Genomic DNA, 18,274 nt, shown 5'->3' with positions numbered 1-18,274 from the left:
TTGCTTATTTAGATGTATTGAAATGGTATTGTTTGCAGTTGTTTTAGGTATAGACAGCTCTTTTCAAGGCAGGAAAATTTTGGATTTCTTGTAAATAGCATTCTTAAAATAGTTTGTGATAGAAAAGAGTCGAGGAGAAGACAGGATCTTTATTTCAGCCAATTAAATCTTTCGCACAGACTCTCATAAATCTCATATTGGTATCAAAACAGTGGGACAAGTGGCTTCTATTTTTTTTCACAGGTTTCTTCGTGCTCTATTTAATGGAAGTCTAAAACAGCTATTTTATTAGTGTTGTGCAGTAATATGGTCCATAACTATAGAGCCTATTAAACACTTCATAAAGCCTTCAGGGAAACTTCTTTCAAACATTACACTGTGTTTTTATAAGTTATAACCCTCTGGAAATTGGCTTATTATCAGTTTTCCATCAAAGTAAAGTGTTCCAGGAGAGTGGAGGATGACCTAATGTGATCTAGATTGAAAGCATCAATGAAACTTGATCATTATCTTTGTTTTGATATTGTGTATGTTAACAGTGAATTCTTGTCAAAACACATGTAGATAGATTCAAGGCGAGCCAGAAAGACATCTAGAAATTAAGGTTGCTGCTTGCATCACCATAATAATAATAATTTTAAAAGTGAAGCTGTAACCCTCTTATTTATTTGTGAATTGAGTGGCAGAAACTCCAGCACAGGACAAGATAATATGGATATGGCGAACTTTAAATATTCAGAACATGAACTCGCTTCTTTGCATTTGTAAAATGATGGTATGAAAATCTAGTAGCGTACAAAAACTAATCTAGCAGTGTGCCAAAGTAATTAAAGCAAAGTAAATAATCTCCAGTGTTCTTATTCCCCGCAGAAATTGTTTAATATCTTATCTTTCCAAACTAGTTTTCTGCTAATTCATGATGTCTTTGTAAGATTCTCCTTATTCAGCCAGTGCTGTTGTTTTCCATGCTGTGGGAATATCTCCCCTCCTGTCCTGTGTGGGCACGTATCAGGTACTGTCCACGTTCCAAAAAAAGGTGTTTCTTCCATACAGTGGAAATGCCGAGCATGAAGCTGACAGCTGTATTCCTCTCTGGTCATTTATTGTTTACTTTAGCGGAAGGACTTTGATTACCTCAAGTGTATGTGGTATATGACACTTTCTAACATTGTCTTGGTGCTGTGAGACATTTTGTTGCTGGAAACCAGGGACCTGATACTGGTCTTGTTTTGGTACAAATTAGAGGTAGCTCTGTTGAAGTAGATGAAGTGTAAGGCTGTTGTGAGGCGGATTAGATTATTTGTCTTCGAGTTGTCCCTAAAAATTAGATCCTGATGACCTGTAGCTCCTAAAGTTCCCTGTTACTGCAGACAAGAGGCAAGAGAGATGGAGTAGGACATAAATAACATTAAAATCATCCAGTGTTCTTACACAAGAGAGTATATTTCCTCATATATCTGTATATCCGGAAGCATAGTTTTAACCGAGAAAAATAAGTAAAGTACAAGTTGGTGCTGTGGTGCAGTGGTATGACCTGAAATTTTTCCTTTACTTTCCTTTTGGTGCTGATGAGAAGAATGCACTGTTGAGTGTGGACAAGGTAAATGACACAAGACTGCAAGAGCAGACACTAGGCAATTAACAGCCTTTTTTGACAAAAAAAAAAAAAAGTCATTTGACTGTTTCTAAACAAAAGATCCTTTGGAGGCTGCCATGACAGTCTTTCAGTCTGGGCTTTCTGTCTACATCACAGCTACTCTCAGAGGATCACGACCACAGCAGTTGGCAGAGAATTGCCAGTTCTATCACACCCCTTTATTTACAAGTAAGTTTGTCCAGGATGGATAACACCTTTCTTGGGAACTTCTAAATGTTATGGGGAGGCTGAATCCAGCAGCCCAGTTGAGATGAGGCTGCCACAGCTCCATGTCCCTGGGTCCAAACAGCAGCAAGGCTGAGCTATATCACACACATATGCAATTTACATATGCATTATATATGTGGCCAGCCACACAGATCAACAGACGCACTCAGTACTCATGTAGACATGAACAGCAATGACCACATCCTGCTCCCCTCGCTGGCTGCTCAGGATTAAGACCTATTAGTGGGGAGTATATAGTGTATATGTATGTACAGTATGGATCCCTCCAGCAGCTGGGCTTAGACAGTTACTGTCCTCAGCATCTGGCCCTAGACATCCAGTCTCTGGTGGTGCTGACACCTGGACATATGAGCTGCCAAAACCTCTGCTCTGGTCCAGCTGCTGGTACAAACTCCTTGACACACGGACATTGACACACATGCACACTACAGACCCCCCCAGCAGCTGGTCTTCCACATAAAATTCATCTGGTAGCTGGTCCTGGATCCAGTCTCTCCCTTGGTGCCTCACCCCTGGACACGCACAGGTCTCCCAATCCACACCCAGGCCCCTCAATCCCTCTGGCAGCTGGCTGGCACTTCCCTGGTCCCTGTGAGAGCCATGTCCTCTGGTGGCCTCACCCGTGGGGACACAGCTGCACAGCTGGCTCCCAGGCCAGTTCACCAGCTTGCCAGCTAGTCCAGCTTGGTGTTCGCTAGCACTCATATGGTGATGCGCAAACCCTCAGTCGCTCTGTGTTCCAGTCCCCGGGCATAGGGCACTCTGCGACCCCTGGCCCCAGTCCAGCTGCTGCACTTGGAGCCCCCAGCCCCTGCACACTGGAGAGGGCTCCTTGCCCAGGGGAAGAGTTAGAAATGGTGTTTAATGAGGAGATGGGACAGGCCACGCTGATCAGGGCAGGGCATGGCCAGACATGTGGAGTGACCAGCCGCCTCTTCACGTGTGACCAGCCTGTTTTATTCCCTTATCTCTCTGCTTTTCCATGGTTGTTCCTTCCCAAATCATCTCGATCACTCCCTCTCCCTACTGTTGCTTCCTTCCTTAGACATTTAGGTCTTAATCTCAAAATGCCCTTCCCCTGCACCCCACAGTGTACCCCATGCCCCCAGGCTGTGACCCCCGTCAGGCTGACCCAAATAGCCTCTTCCATGGACTCCTGGTGATGGGTGTCCCCACCCTGTTCCCCAAGGCTGAGGCTCCCTTGGGGGGTGTGGGTGGGGGCTCATGTCTCCCAGGGGTTATTGAGGCTTCCCCAGCTGCCATGGTGCCTGCAGACTCACTGTGTGCTGCAGATGGGATGGCTCCAGTGATGGGCTTGTGGGGAGCAGGGCAGGAGATATTTTAGGTCCCCCCCACTACTGACCCCCCTGTGCTCCTTCGGGTGCATGAAGAGTGGTTTTTTATCACAAAATATAACACCAGGTCGCTAGACAGAGCAAGTTCAATGGAGCAGCTTCTTTTTAATGTTTCTTGACCTTAACAGCTCCATTTCTCAATTAGAATGGAAAATAAAGTTGATTAAATGTGTCTGGAGGATGATGCTGTACTTTTGACCAGCAACTCTAAAGTAAATGGGAAAGATTACAATAAATAATATTTTAGTTTATTTATTCGTAGAAGACCATAGTGACTCACTGCATGGGTTTTTTGTTGTTATTGTTCCTACAGCTAGCAAGCAATGTTTAAAAGACTCATTGTATGTATTTATAAAGGGACAGATTTGGATGACATGGCTCTGTTTTTTTCAGTGATGCTTTCTGCAAATATAGAAAAGTTGCTGCACATGTTTCTTTAGCAGCATTTCCATGTACTTATTTTGGTTTTGGTAAAAATATTGCAAGCATAAACCTGCTTATAAAACAACTTCCATCTTCGCATGCAATCTCTGACAGAAACTGCATTCTGAGATGAGATCTACAGATGATGATATTTGAAGAAAATAGTGGATTTGCTTAGATAATATTGATTCTTTCATAGGGTCATTAATAAAGATCTGCCAGAACTAAGAAAAGCTGTTTAGAGGGTACAAAGCAGAAGTGTTTAGTGTTAACTTTAGTTTTATTTTTGCTAGTTAGGCCACACTCGTTTCCTCCAAGGAGAAAAGGACTGATTATTTTTGCTAATTAGAAATATATCACTGGTCTGAATCACATCTGTAATTAGTAGCAAGATTTTAAGTAGATGTCAGAGATTTTTTTGGAGTATGATTTGCATTGTTAATTTACTATACATGCATACATATGTGTATCTACAGATTTAATGAACAAAAGGAACAGCTGGCTGTTTTTCAAAGCAATCAGTTAAAGGTGCTTCATAGGATGAGATTGACATTCCTTCTGCTTGGGGCTGAATTTGCTGCTTCTGGACAGCTCGAGTTTGTCACCGGAAAGTAAGTGGGGTTGGGAAACCAGAAAATAAACCCATGCTTTGCTGCTGTCATCCACTCAGCCCAGTAATTCACTCCACAGAAGTGTTGGTGAAAATAGCACTCCTTAGGTTTGCTCAGTTGGTTTCTGAGACAAATAGAGAAAAAAATGCTGAAGGGAGGGAATGATTTTGAGGGAAGGTTTGCAGCAAAGCAGGCCTGGAAGATGGAAGAGCTGGGTTGGAACATGGCTCGTGTTCCCCTGCTGCATCCAAATTGAACCACTGAATAGGTGCAAATGTAGATGGTAGGATAAAAATGGAAACTATTCAAACCAAAAGCAATTAACTTGTATACAGATGGCTTTCTGGCATTCACAGCTGCATAGATTTTGGTTCTGTACTTTTTTAGATGTGCTGCGGAAGGTTAAAGTCTCTATATGTCCATCTTCAGCTGTTCATGCACATAAAATAGATAAGGAAATGAAGCCAAGTGAGCATTGTATACAGCATCAGACATGCTTGCAGAGATAGGCATCTCAAACATTAGTGCAACATTCTGTCCTGTCAAACGGCCCTTGTATTGGTCTTTTATGAGAAGAAATTACATATTTTACATCAAAGGAGTCACTCCAATTTCATAAAAATGAAATATGGGGAACTGCTACCTATATATCATATCTCTAGGATAAAGCCTAGGGCTGAGAATCCTGGACAGAAGTGCAGGATTGCTGAAAGTATGAAACACATGTATTCTTCAAGCAGCTTCAGTATATCCTGGAGACTGTGCCTCTGAAAACCCTAAGAGTTAACCTGTTTCACATAGAACAAAATACACTGTTCATGTGGTCTGATCCTTTATACTGCAATGCAAGCAATTAACTTTTAAAAAAACTTGTTAAGCCATGCTTTAAAAAAGCAAACCCATTTTCGGTTAACATGAAATCTACACTGATTTGCATTTCCATGTAGAACGTAATAAATACTGGTTTGGGGCAGTGGAAACCTTCATTTTTGTCTTGTGTTTCTTCACCCTTTTAAAAAATCAATTAAAAAAGTGTTTGAAATTGCTTGTTAAAATGGTCAAAATATTTAGACCAGGCTTTTGAAAACTGTGCTGTAACTGCCTCTCTGAATATTTTGGACTGGTACAAGGCCACCATTGCAATAGCCAGCTACCACCCCATGTGCATGTATTGGCTGTGAGTTGTCACCAGTAATGGAGAAACTGCTCAGTTGCAGCCACGGTGTAAACTTTTCTGAATTTTGTTTCTATGTTTCTTTCTGGTGACACTGTTAACTGGAATGATTTATCTGTAGCTTCAGGATTTGTGTGTGTGTGTGTGTGTGTGTGTGTGAGAAAAAAACTCATTTGTCTGTTTTACTTTTGGAAGCCCAGTTGCCTTGCTGACTGTTGGGAGTGCCTCACAGAGGGCCCCAGTCTTTCCTTATCACATCATGTACAGTATGGATCTGTATCTGGATTGCTCTTAATTTCTGCCTGCTCCTGCTGTGTTTGCACAGTGGTGAGTCTGCAGTTGTAGGAGCCACATGCTTTCTCTTCCTACTTATTTCTTATGAAGTTCCCTTTTGGCGAGTAGATACCTGGGAAGGGATGTCAAGAGTCCAGCTTGTATTCTGTTGTGAAAGGTGGGACTTAGTCTTTCAGAGAGGAGTTTTCTATCGGAAATTCTGGGGTCCAGCCCACCATTTTTAAAGGAACGTTGCACCTGTTTACTTGTTACTAATAAGACTTCTCTATTTAATGTTCTCTGGGGTATGTGTTTCTCCCTTGATCCACTTGAAGTGCTTTCTCATGGTTAATGATCTGAATTTGCCAAGCACACTGACTCATTTCAGTGCTGTTTTTCATTATGTAAGCTATTAACGGGTCACTGCTCAGATGCTGGAAAATCTGTTTTAGGCTAATAGCAAGGTGCACAAGTGCCTCTCCATGGTATATTTGCTACCTGTGCACACGTGTTCTGGCTTGATAGTTGGTAGAAAATCCCACGGCAATATGGGATGCAGCATCTATGCCATTAGCAGTCAGTTCCTAATCAGCCTTTCATTAACACATACAACACTTCACCTTTTCTAGGATTTTTGCACAATGTGACTGAGGGAGGGTGAGAGGAAACATGCTGACATGCGGAGGAAGGTGTTGATAAGTAAGGAAATAAAATTCTTCCCAGGAGAAACAGCATTCTTGCAGTAGAGGAGGTAATAATGCAGGATAAGGAATTGTCTTGGAGCTGCATATGAAAATCTGTCTCTCTGGTGTATTTTTCCTGAAAGTCAGTAACAATGATCTGGAGGAATCAGAATTTATGAAGGCAATTCAGAAGAGAAGTAGTTGGACACAGGAAAGCCTTGAAGAAAACATGGAGGGGGTTGTTTTAGGTCCCAAGTTTTGACAGCTCAAAATTACACTGTTAGAGCAGACAGTAATTACTACAGGAGCAGATCTTCCTGTTGCCTTTTTTTTTTTGTTACACTCGGATAATGTCATTTTTCTTACAGATCGTTGCCTTCACATGCACACAGAGATTTTTAGTGTTTCATTCAGTGTAAAGACAAATTGTTTGAGAATGGATGAATGTAAATTAGAGATGGGTCCAAGCATGAATTTTATTTCTGAACTTCACCCATTTTCTGGGAGGAGAAGGGAGGATCACATTTCCTGGATGTGGCAGAATTTCTAGAAGAAAACAGTTCAAGGTTATTTTATTTTTATACACTGTTTCTATGCCTAAAAGCCTTTTTTAATCTTTTTTTTTCCTTTCCCTAAATGATACCTGAAAATCCTTTTGGGAACCAAACAGAAGAGCAAAGAAACAGAAGAAACAAAAACAAAACCAGAACAATCCACCATGCACACCTCATTCATTTTGGAGAAAGGTCTAAGCTAGGCTTCTCCTAACTAGGACAATCCTAGGAGGAGCTTTCATCTATGCAAAAATTCTCAGCCCAGCGGGTAGAGCTGAAGATCTTGGATGTCAATGCCTTTCCTTACCAACGACAAAAGGGAAAGACAATCTTTGGATGTGCTTACACAGGGAAGAAATATTACAGTTAATGTGTGTGCCGAGTTCTGAAAAATTGTTTCAGCATGAAGCAGTGCAGAGACAGTTTACCAACAGGAAAAAAGGGCACTGAAGGCTTCATTGTGCTGTGGTATTTATTATGTAAGAAGTATTTGCATGGTAAAGAGAGAATGCAGATTTTTTTTCAGAATAAAGACGACAGGATGAATGATGTTAATGAAAAGCTGACTGATGGAAGCAGGAGTTTGTCTACCACGCCACTCATATTTTCTGAACCCCAGCAATCATTTTATGGACATCTAAGTTAAATGATGGGTAGATTAATCCTTTGGCATGCTAAATTTTTGTAGAGTCTGTTGTGCCAAGGTGGAGGTGGGATGAATCCAGATCTGATCCTACAGATGTTAGTTAGGTGCCTGTTCTCCCCATGCAGCCGAGAGGCAGCTTCAGAGAGTGATTCAGCCCAGCTATGTTTTGCATTGCATTTTGGCATTACCTGTCTCTCCCCACACTGTATGGAAATGTGATACAGCAACAGCTTGGATTTACTCCATCCACCCCTAGGTCCTTAACCAGCCATCTCAGTCGGGAGTCCATAAGCTCGTTGCTTTGCTACACTGAATATAGAGGAAACCTGGACAGGAGGTGGATGGTAGCTTAGATGCCTCTCTGCTTTTCTTGAAATGGGGGAATCCTTGTGATTAATTGGTGGTACTCTTGACAGCTAGAATTGTTCTGTTTATTTTAGTTCATGTTCTAAGAATAAGCTTGAATGGCTGTGTTAATAAATAAGATCCCAAGTAGAGGCATGTGTTTTGCAGACTTTTTTTGTTATCTGATCCATCTTCTCCACATCCTCCTTTTGTGACTAAGTCAAACCCACAGTCTGCTGAGTGTCTGCCAGGATAAGAACCCACCTGCCAGACTCGATGCCATTAATCATTTCCCTATTTTGTTTATTTCAGGCAACATCTCTAAACATCATCTAGCAGGTCCTGGCAAGAGCTTCTCGGGTAAAGTCAGTGTCCTGATTTCTTTTTGACATCTACTTATGTGTTGGTGGCCATAACTGGTAGGACACAACATCCCAGGAGGTTTTCTCTGGCATCACCACAGCTTGAGATTGCTTTGAGCCCCTTTTGTAGCAGATACAAATTTCTTATAAGAATTTAACTCTGCAGGGATCTGGGGCTTGTAAACCACGCATTCAGAATGACACCTTGAACTCAGGGGCTGTGAAAAGCCAAGATTACGTGCCCTCACTTGAAGCCTAGCAATCAAGCTGACACCGTAGAGATCGCCTCATGATACAGTATTATCAATTAACCACCTGTCAGGGATATTCTGTGACTCAGAGATAATGGCTGGCTGGCTGCTGCTTTCTAGGTAGTCCCTTGTAATAGGGTCCTCTGTCCTCTGTCTTAGGTAAAATCTAATCCTTGACATTGCAAATGATTTGTGTTGGTTCTCATCTCATGTGATATACGTCTGTGAGATGAGTCAGCCGCACAACTCATCATGACCAAGACAGCTGAAATTATGCCATGCCACAGAAGATACTGATTTAGTCGCTATTATTGTTTTCTCTAATATATGGGAAGTCAACCATATGTTAATTATTTTTCTTCAGAACAGCCCCATTAAAAATAAAACTGATGTTATTAGTGGCTAGAAAATTTCTTTCAGTCATGTGAAAATGCTGTATAACCAGCAGACCTCATGATCCTATGCTTGGGAAGTAAATCCTTCAAAAGCTGGTGTGCCAGTGTCTTTCTTTCCTAAGAGAAAGATGGGAGTCTTTAGTCTTCCATATTTATGATTAGTTACACATATTTTAAATTTCACAGTTTGTGGACAACTGGTTTCCCTTTACCTGAACCCACAGAAGAATCTAATGCTGGAAGACTGTAACACGATATTTTAAGATTGCGGTGGGGATGGTGGTTAAAGAACCTAGGCCTTTGTTCTTGATGAAGATGTGAGATACATGCCTCTAAACCCTAAAATTACAAAATCTGTACAATGCTTTCTGTATTTTGTCCTCTGTGTTTTAGGGAGGCTTAAGTTGAAAAATCCTATCCACCTGAGATCTAAAGGAAAACTGGAAAGATTTTTTTCTTTTAAATGTTGAATGACTTCATGTGCAGAACAAGAGTATTATCTAACTGATTTGGATTATTTTAAAATATGATATGCCTGCACTGCATGAATATATTTGACAATTTGTGGCTTAAGTGGGTAATGCAGTTGCACTCAGACACTTCAACATTGTTGCAACAATTAATGCCTGTAAACTTGCTGCATTTTTTTTGTATGTCGTTATAAGAATCTCATCTGTAATGAATTTGTTTCCGTTTCTTCTAGTTCAGAATGCCAAGCAAATTTTGATATCTTTTTGTAAGTGTTTATAGTTTTAAAAAGACCTGTAATTGATATATTTGCTCCGTGTAGTGTTATGCATTGGAGGGGGAGCCCAGGAGCATTTCGGCTTTGCAAGGACCTGAGTGTGTCACCCACTAGACACAAAAAGCCTTAGTCCTTAAAAGCTCTTGGGACACACTGCAGACATATATGAATACTTTCTAAAGGTGATTATCCCCTTATACTCCCTTTTGTCCCCCCTCATCGCAAAACTCAAAACTGTCCAAGCAAAATCTTGCAAGAGTCCTCAGGAGAATAGCTTAAAATGTGCATCTCAAAGCAAAACAAGAAAAGTTCCACTGATAGCAATATAAGCTTGAAAGTCAAGACTCAGACCCCCAAATTAGAAGATATTAAGAATAAGGAAAGCTTTTTTCCCAATCTTCATGCATTTTAATTTCCCACGACTTCTTTCACTGTGCATGTGAGGGGGTGGGAAATAATTTGATGTTGAAAAGTGCACCTTTAATTCAGAGCCTTCTCTGCTTTCTCCAGCTGAGATGGTTTCCTTTTGCTTACCCTAAAACAAGGACCACTGCTCCACACTTCTTATCACTGTGCTGCTTGTTTCTTCCTATTTCACCACCTGGTCCCCTGGAGTCCCTGCTGAAATAGGACTATTAAATGCTAATGTACAAAATCCCAAGCCCCCAAATGCTTTTCCTAGCTTTCAAGTTATTCATTTCAGTTGAATAAAAGTGTCTTTTTTTTTTTTCCAGTTTCTTTCAATTTTCCATTATCTGTTCAAGAATAATCTGAGCTTGTCGCAGGACTTCATATCAGGCAGTTTTGGCTTCCTAAAAGTGAGCACAGTGAATGAATGTCCCCAAAAACTTCTCATACCTAATGCTAAGTGTTACAGTGCATGATACTAAACTAGAGCCAAATTACTCTTAATAGAGAAAACTGTGACCTGCTGTGAAAGACAGCCTGAAATAAAGGGACTGAAAACAGGTCTGCCCCTCTGCAGATGGTCTCCTTGGAATAGTCTTCCCCTTGATCTTTCTTTCCAGCCTTCAGCTCTCAAGTTTAACCACAGATGCTATGAAAGCCTCACTGGAAGACATCCATGAGCAATGACCCTTTCTTTCTGCCACCTCTGGAGCCTGGCTGTGGGTTTGCTCCCCACACGTTTCTGCAGGAATGGCTGTCTCTCCCTTTCCTGCCCATCCTCGAGAAACTCCCTGTGTTTGAACATACTCAGTTGTTAAATCATCCCTCTCTCCAGATATTTCCACATAAGTGCAGAAACCTGCAGTGGGAAATTATGTAGCCTTCATGGCTACTGCCTGGCCACACATCTTCTAACAGAACAAAGCAAAACTGGACAAAGAAATCAAGTAGTTACTCTGCTGTAAAGCTGTGAAGGTATTTTCATGTGTCTTTGCTATATTGACAGTTCTTCTAACTGCTGGAAAAAGCCATCCTTCAAGCTGAGTTTTTTGTAATCCTTACATGTGATTAGTTTTCAATGGTTGATTCTCACCAATTTAGTTAAAATGGAAATACAGTATTTCTCAGGTTTTTTTCATAATTCTTTCAACATTGTATATCAGTGAAAAATTACAGCAAGGTTAGCTTTTGGTTACAGTATCATAATTAGAAATAGCTATCTGCATTAAGTATAATACAACCAATTTCCTAGTGCTAATTTCCTAAAAATAATTTTAAAAAGTATTCCTTCCACTTCTTCCTTGATCTGCCCCTCTGTGTGGGACTTGGAAAATGCTTTAATCACCTTTTCCATTCCTCTGTCTCACCATACCCTGGTTTTGGTATTTGGTTTTCATTTTTTCTTTGCTTAGACATCAAGCAGAAAAGAAGCCCAAGGGCAGCACAGAGACTTCATTGGTGGGTTTTCATACGGAGCTCTGCCTAGGTTGCCTAGAAAAATGTAGAATAAAAGGAGTTCCTCACACCTTTAGGGCTTTCTGGTAGGTAGTGTGTTCTGCCTCATGGTCATTTTGGAGATGATGAAATGCTGCTTCATATGCGCCCTTTAACCATCTGCTCCCCTGCCCATTGCCCCTGTCATGTACCCACGCCCCTGCCATCCATAGACCTGCTTCTTGACCCCCAGTGCCTTCCTGCTGATTATCTTCTATCTTTTACAGCATCTCAGGCCACTCTGAGCACCGTCCTGCAGCAGTGTATGTCCAACCCCTTTGAACTGTAATGCAACAGTCAATTTTTCTCTCGACATATGTTCAGACCAATTAAAAGCAGTGGGTTGCTTCTGCTAAGGCAACCTCAGTTTCAGGTGCAGGTAGGCTGCATGGACACAGCTGCCACTTTATTGCCTTGACTCTATCGCCAGGAGTGGGAATTAGCAGCTGTATCAGTTAAAGGGTAATTCATGTTTTATGTCTCATATTATCTTAAGAGAAGAGAGGAGGAAAGATCTCAAATGTATAAGCATTTAGAAGGATTGCATGTGGTAAAATTCTAATATTTGCTTTCTTTTATCTCCTTTGACAAAGGAAAGAAGGTAGGAAAATAGTAGTTTGGGTTCTGATTTGGAAAGTTCATTGGAGAAAGGGGAAGAAATCAGGGAGAAATTATGTGAATAATTCAGAATCGGTGGTGTAAGCTGTGAGCTGTTGATCGTTGCTTTGTTATGCAGACATAGATGTCCATTAATATTCCTTCTTTTGAAAAACAGAAATCTTGTCTCTGCCATGTATGCTTAATTGAGCACTTGAGGAAAAAAAAAAGAACACAACAAAACCCAAAATAAACCAAAAAACCAACCAAAGAACCTGATGGCATGCAGATATATTCTTCAGATGATGATGTTATTTCAAAATCTTTTTTAGAAAAGTCCCCTGCTATACATCCTAAATATACTCTTTGAAATCTCAGACCTCTCCATGAGTGCGTAGAAGAGGTTTGGTCAGCATTAGAGTGCGACTGCTGTGGGAAAAGTGGATGTGCAATGTGTTGTAGAAGGCTAATGTTACACTTGAAAGCACTTTCTTCAAAAAATGTATTTTTTAATAAGTATATATTGTTAAGACTATCTAATATTCTCTGGAGAGGGAAACCAAATCCACAACTAAATTGAATAGTCATTCTTTAAGAAGACTTCTGTTATTTGTGGCTTAAGTGTAACAGAAAACAGACAGTATATTAACACAGAGCTTCAGCAAGTTATTTTAGCTATAAAATGTAAAAGCCTCTTCAAAACTAAAGAGTAAACTACTGCACAGCTTTAAAAATGAGCATAATAACTTTAGGAAAATATTGTTACCCTACTTCTTGTAGATCAACATGTGGCAAGATTATTTTGGTGGAAATATGTGCCTACAGGCTATTTATTTTTTCTGTTTTGTTTAACACCAATTGGCATCTGAGATCAAGAAAGCTTAAACCAATTATGAGTAGCTGGTGCAGCAAAAATCATGATTGATACATTTACAACACAGGGTCGATTCTTCTGATAACGTTATTTTATTACGGAGTGGAGAAAGGGGGAGAAGGGGACAACAGGCATATGACTTTGTAGCACCGACATAATACGGTACTCTGACCACATGCAGATGTTTCCTCCCTCAGTGCAATCAGTGCAAGACACACTGATTGCAGTGTGCAGACCTCGAAGAAGAGACAGCTGTGCGGTTGTTGCTAAGCCTATTTCCCTCTTCCCTTTGGCTTATTGGATTATTTTATACAGTGGAATGATAGGAATTTAAAAATGGAAAAGTGCTGTTGAGTCATCTAGTCCATCTTGTAGCTAATGCAGGATTGTTCTCTGCGGATCTTTGTCCAGTTGGCTTTAGATGTGATTGGACTTCAGCCAATTTCCTTTGGAAGATTATTCTACAATAGAATACACTTCATTATTAGGAATTTTTCCCTGTCAGCCTAAATTTTACTTTGCTTAGTATAATCACATTACTCTTAGCTATAGTTTCCTGAAAATCCCTATTAAAAAAAAAATCTTTAGTGTGTGTATTCTTCCAGAGCTTGTAGATAATTATCATATTTCTCTTTTAATAGTGGCTTTAGTCAAGCTATACATATTTAGTTATTTTAATATTTTCTCATAAATCAGTCTTCCTAGATTAATGATGACTTTTACTGCTGCTATCATTGAGCCAAATCTCAAATTTTTCTATTTAAAATTCAACAAGAAAAGGTTGGACTGAATAAAGACTTACAGATTAGATCATGGTGTCATTGAAAACCCATCCTTTGAATCACTCTTTGTGACTTCAGATCTGTCTGAATGCCAGCTCTCCTGAGGCAGACTTCAGCAGTAAGATTTGTCTCAACTACCTTGAGTTATCTACAGCGTAAGTGCCTACATCAAAGCTACTCTCCCTAGGTTCCTTTTATGATCATTGGACCCTATAGGTGAATGCAATTCATCTAAGCTATTTTAGATATCCACATTAGGACGAGAGGAATTGAGCCCTAGAGGTACCTATTTCTCTCTCTCAATTAAGGGTAGCCCAAGGTGATGAGCTTAGATATTGACATCTTCAGTTAGTGAGACAAATCCCCCCTAGGTGCTGAAGTCTTGGAGATCAATACAGAACAGCCGTGCTGGAGAGCCATCTGATTTACATTGATCAGTCACTCTGTCCTGGACCTCAGTCTTCCTTGGGTATTTAAATATAGGGTCTGTGGCTGTTCAGACATCATGATTCAAGAAGTGAGAAGTCTTGGTGCTGTCCATGGCAATGCCACCACGGCTTGGAGACAGCAGTGGGGTGCTTTAGGACTCAGAGAAGCTTGATGCATTGTGAGTCCTGAGACCATTCCTAAAACATTTGAGTGGCATTGAATTCAACACAGAAGTGTGATAGTTACATTGAAAACCAGGGGGGGTAGATAAAATTGCCTTTTGCATAGACATAGAATCACAGAATCTCTCAAGTTGGAAGAGACCCATAAGGATCATCGAGTCCAACTCCCTGCTCCTTGCAGGACTACCTAAAACTAAACCATGTGACTAAGAGCATCACCCGGACACTCCTTGAACTCTGACAGGCTTGATGGTGTGACCACTTCCCTGGGGAGCCTGTTCCAGTGGCCGACCACCCTCTCAGTGAAGAACCTTTTCCTAATGTCCGATCTGAACTGGAGCAAATGCAGCATTTACCTAGAGAGTAGGTGGTCTAGATGCTGGATTCATTGGTTTTCAAGTCTCTTTGGGCTAGAGGAAGTCTGTGGTCAATGTCTTTTCCTTTCCAAGGCCTCTAAAAAGATGACTCTTACATGACAGATGCCTACTGCTCTCCCCTCCTCTATTAGGTATTTGTGCTCCACTGACAGCTTAGTGCTCACAGTCCTCACTGCAGCCCTAGGCAGAAGCCTGCTCAGATTCAATTCTTGCCTTTTGTCTAGCCATAAGTTATAGTTTGCTCTCCATGCAGGTATAATCATTCCTGGTTTATACTGGAGTAACTAGGAAAAGAAATCAGTGTCTGCTTTTTGTTCATTAACAAAAATTAAGTTAAATATATTTTCCCAGTGGATGGTTACCTTCTGACTTTCTGACAAAATATGCTAAGCCTTTATTCCCTATAATTTGTATATAATATGCAGGAAAAAACTTTGTTCTAAATATCTTTGGAGGGCAAACACGAGGGAGGGAGGAGAGCTGTTGAAATTGAAGGATAATATCAACACAAGATAATATGTTTATTAATTAGTCTGGAATGAATTTAGACTGAAAATTAAAAGAAATTTTTCAAACATCCCAAGAGGTGAAGTTCTGGAAAAAACTCCAAATGCACTAGTTGAGTAGAAAACCAAAATAACTTGAAGACAGAATTTGGTAAATTTAGGGAAGGTTTTGTGAGACTGCATAGAAGCATTTACAGAGGTTAAAAAAAATAAGCATGCAATATGAAGTCATAGTGTTACTAAAGGGGCTAGAAGGGAGACTGGCCACTGCTTATGTGTTTGCACTATCACCTATTTTATGTTTAATCCAGCAGCTGGTGGATTCTGCTGTTTGCTGATAGATGCCAGAAGGTCCCCGTCTGAGAGGTCAGTGTAAATATCTTGCTGTTGCCAGACCCTTGATGTTGGGGATGTCAGCTGCCTTCCCCAAAAACATTTGGGACATCAGTCTTGGTCTTTTGTTAGTGGTGTTAGGAAAGTATTGCGTGGTGTGCATGTGTCTCTGGAACAGATCCTGTGCGGTCCTCGTGGACGAAGCAAGATCAGGAAACTAGGCAAGACCCAGTTTGTCGTTCTGAGTAGTATATTCCTTCAATACTACAGCCCAAGCACTGTACCCAGACTTTTCCCAGCTGAAGCCTGTGCTGAAAGCTTGCCAGGCAATGAGGTTCTGCTCCTAATTCTCAGTAACTGGAACAAAATGCAGCTATCCTCATCATTCGTACAGACACACCACCCTTGCAGACTACAGGCCACAGCATACAATGCTTGATCTTGATGGTAGAAGACAGAGTACAGGGTTATCTGTTGGGACATTTAACTTTGAAGCATCATCATACTGGAGATGAGAAGGACTGGGAGGAGTGTGCGTTGGGCAGGTATTTTTAGCTACCTTTCCTTAAAATTGTTCTGCTTTCCTAATTCTATTTTATCATCACTGTGGTGAACTAATTCTGCCACTATCCTGTCTGCTAATAATACTTATCATGATGAGATATTCCTTATTATTTCTGACATTTCAGAGAATGACATTTTGGTGCCTGTCCTCCACTATTAGCAAGAGGCATGACTGACTGCTTAGAAAGGCTTCCTAGACTCCTCTCAAGTTGTTTGATCCTGCTCCTCATCACAGCTCCAGCTTTCATATTTACTTCTGAGACAATAGGGAATGTTGTCCTTTCTTCTTGGTAATGCTGAAAATAATTTGAGCAAACACCTGTGAATTACAGCTGGCCCCTGTTACAGTGGGTGTCTGTTACAAGTAGGACATGATGGTCCTCATGTTTCTTCTATGTTTTTTTTCTCACCTGTGATTTCTGAAACTGGATGTTACTCGTGGCTAGTTCTGAATGATTCCTCCTTTTATGCAGGAATGAGGTATCATAATCTTCAGATGTTGTGGTGCTAGATGTTATTTCAGGACAACTGAATGTCATGGGCATGCTGAACTTACCCACGTTGCCCTCATAGGTCTTACTGTGAAAAATATGATCTATGTTCAACTTACTGGAATCCCTTTTTACATTCCTTGTGATTATTTGAACAGGGTTTTCCCAGCAGTTATCACTAGTTAAAAAAGGGAAGGGTTAGAGATTTATTGCATCTATTGCATTCAGCTGCTTACCCAGGCTTTCACTGGCATGAAATAGTGCAGCTTAGTGCTTCTGCCTTTCTTTTAAAAGAAAAAAACCCAAAGCTTCCTTGTGGAGTTCCTATTCCAACCTCTAGGCTGCAGTGATGGCAGCATGTTTCTGCATATCTCACACCCTCTGTAGAGATGCAGCAAGGTAGCTTAGGCTTCTCATTGTCAAACCAAAAGCGGTGGCTGTGTTGTGTGCCTCTTCTGCCTGTGTCAGGGCAGGTGAAGACCCTTTCCCTTCAGAAGTGCCTGCCACAGTAAAGTTGCTCAATACTTTGTACTTTCACAGAAATATTTCAGGCTGCGTGTCTTTGTACCTTGGATGCTACTTTTGAGACAGACTATAGAACAGTGAGTCCTTTCTTGCATTTTCCCACAGGTCAGGGAAAGAGGGCATTTTCAGCCATTAGAAATTAGCTTTCTTTGAGTAGTAAAAGGTCTGCATTCTTACAAACCTTCTCATTTTTCTTTTTTTCAGCAAGGAACATGGGTTTATGCTAGCTTGCCAAGAAGCTAATCAAAGAAAGAATTTCACTTTCTAGTTTACTTTACTGTCAGTTCAGGATAGTCCCAGAACCATTTGCTGTTATTGATTACGCTGCTGTCCATTATAGATACCTCTGTCTGTAACAGTGATGGGTGAATGCCCTCGCTGCAATGGGTGGCAGGAATCTGCTAGCGGGTAGGGATGTAGGACTGAGGGGACTGGTTCCACTTGCCACCTATTTCTTTTAAAGCACTGTGCCATGACTTTAAACACTGATGTCCCCAATGGAAAAAAAAATAGCAGGTTAAAGAAAATATTTTATCGTATTTTCACATAGCACACTCCATTGCGCACAGTGTGTGACTGTAATTTTGTCAATGATGGTGTGCAGGTTAATATACTTTATTGAAGCTGTTTTATTAGCCTGAAACCGAAATCTGTACAGGAGGCTCCTTTTTCACCCTGAAATCTATTAGATGTTGCATCTTAAGGGAGCTGTAAGAAGATTGACTCCCAAGAATAGTAATTTCCTCCCTATTTCAGGGAAAAGTTAGAATGTTTGATTTTACTTACTATAATTAGTATGTTTTCATATGGGTTCAGGAGATAAGAGAGGAGGTGTTAGATGGAGCTTCCTTAATTTGCCTTTATTAACTACATCAACTGTGAATCTGTTGGCCTTGATGTACAGTCAAAAGGGGAGACATTTTCTATACTTGCGGATTTATGTTAAAAAGAACAGATTTAAAATAGGGATGATAATGATGGAGCCTGAGTGACTTACTTTGAGAAATGAG

At 40.7% G+C, this 18,274-nt stretch overlaps 1 protein-coding gene across 6 annotated transcripts in view; it reads left to right on the top strand.

The window, feature by feature from the left end:
* ENOX1 (ecto-NOX disulfide-thiol exchanger 1) overlaps window positions 1–18,274 on the top strand; it is a 383,297-nt gene that overhangs the window by 57,819 nt on the left and 307,204 nt on the right. Inside the window, exon 2 of one of the 6 annotated variants that reach the window (XM_074859608.1) lies at window positions 8,262–8,314. The exons of the other annotated variants lie outside the window; for them this stretch is intronic. The gene's annotated coding sequence lies outside the window, so the exon portion shown is untranslated. The remainder of the gene's footprint in view (window positions 1–8,261; window positions 8,315–18,274) is intronic. 6 annotated transcript variants of the gene reach the window in all.

This window comes from Strix uralensis, chromosome 2, assembly GCF_047716275.1.
Source record: "Strix uralensis isolate ZFMK-TIS-50842 chromosome 2, bStrUra1, whole genome shotgun sequence".
NCBI classification, from domain to species: domain Eukaryota; kingdom Metazoa; phylum Chordata; class Aves; order Strigiformes; family Strigidae; genus Strix; species Strix uralensis.
Note: the sequence above shows the minus strand (reverse complement) of the source record. Positions and strands in the feature narration are given on the sequence as shown.